General features: G+C 40.3%; 1 pseudogene; it reads right to left on the reverse strand.

Annotated features, from left to right (window-relative positions):
• Positions 1 to 972: 972 nt before the first annotated feature.
• LOC114616432 lies at positions 973 to 1372 on the reverse strand (annotated as a pseudogene).
• Positions 1373 to 1701: the final 329 nt, after the last annotated feature.

Raw genomic sequence — 1701 nt, forward strand, 5'->3', positions numbered from 1 at the left:
CATCAAAGGAAATAAAATATTTTCTGGAAGCCTGTTAATATCTTTCCGAAGAGGATGGCAAGCCCACCTGACTTATGCAGAAACTCCACTTCTCTGTAACCTACTGAGGCCTCAGTTGTCTAGTGCTTTGACCATTAACCATGATAGGCAGCCCCCCCCCAATTAAGGAGCTTATCATATGCCCATCCCACACTAGGATCAGAGTTCAGACATATCATCCCTTTTAAAGTATAGTTTTTGTCCTGATAAATACTTTAAATAAATGTAATTATAAATTTGTTGGGTAGCTTTGCTTTTTTTCAGTATTAATTTACAATGGAAAAACCTTCTTAGGATCACCAAACAATAGTTTTGCAGTAAGATTTATATGGCTAGACCCAAAGAATGATGAAGACTCATATTAGCTTACAAGAAAATATATTCAAGGTATGCCCTTTCCAAATCACAATTTTACCTAAAACTTCAAAGACTTATTTTAGGTTAAAGAGTATTCCAATTGCTCCCTTAATAGCAGAAACTAATTCTCAGCAGGCAGCTAACATGACAAACCTTACAGAAGCTTACTGAAGCTAATGTTAAGTGATTTTTGAAAGATTTATTTTATTATTTCTGTGTGTCTGTTCACACACGCCAACACAGGACAGAACTGGGTATCAGGCCTTTGGAGATGAGCTGCCACCTTTCGGTCCCTGTAACCCCACCTCTGGTCCTGTTAGAGGGCCTAGCATTCTTAACTGCTGAATCATCTCTCAGGCTCTGGAGTCATTATGAGAAAAACTGTGAGCAGTATTTCCAAGGTTCACAATCTAGAACACATCTATTCTTTGGGCCAGATTCACAATCTTAATTCCAAATCTATCTGCTGGACAGTTTATATCCAATGACAGACATGTTAACAGTTTCTTTTTTGTTGTTGTTGTTGTTTGTTTTGTTTTGTTTTTTTCAGGTTTATTGAAAATATGGCATAACAGATTAAACAGCTCCACGTGGTGTTTTGAAATTCATCCCAACTGTAGGCTGAGTGACCTGAGTGACTGCCAAAGTCCAGAAGCTTCAGCATTTCCTCGGTGTCAGATCTACCTCAATGATCTCCTGGTCTAGGGCTGAGACCTCAGGAACATAATTATCTCTCCTCTCTCTCTTCTTCCTGCAACTTGATAGAGATACCTCTCACAGGACCTCTCTGAATCCGCTTCATCAGATGCGTGACATAGCCGGCTATCCTGTTCTGAAGTTTCTTGCTGGGGGTAATGGCGATCTCTTCGCACACGCGCTTGTTGGTGTGGAAGTCATTTCCCAGGCGCGTGTAGTACTTCTCGATGATGACCCTGGCCGCCTTCTTCACAGTCTTGGTGCGAATGCGGCCCATGTTGGTGGGTCTCGGTAAAAGAGTAACAGTTTCTTGAAACTCATTATCTCTATGTTCCTTATTTTAAGGTACCGCTTACTATTCTAAGACATAGGCCATCTTAACTCTCGTCTGCATGTGGGCCACAAAAATCTATGTTCGCTATTGCTTTCTCTATTACCACTATCAACTTTTTTCCCTGAGACTTTGTAGAACCCTGTATTTGTTGTTATTCTACGCTGAGGGAGATCTTTTTTAACTTTGTTACTCCATCCCGTATCTAAAACACCTTAGTGGATTCTCTGTACTTAGAAGATAAGAATTACGAGCCTTTACCATGCTTAGTTACCATG

This window comes from Grammomys surdaster, unplaced genomic scaffold (genome assembly GCF_004785775.1).
Source record: "Grammomys surdaster isolate TR1022 unplaced genomic scaffold, NIH_TR_1.0 320056, whole genome shotgun sequence".
Taxonomy (NCBI): domain Eukaryota; kingdom Metazoa; phylum Chordata; class Mammalia; order Rodentia; family Muridae; genus Grammomys; species Grammomys surdaster.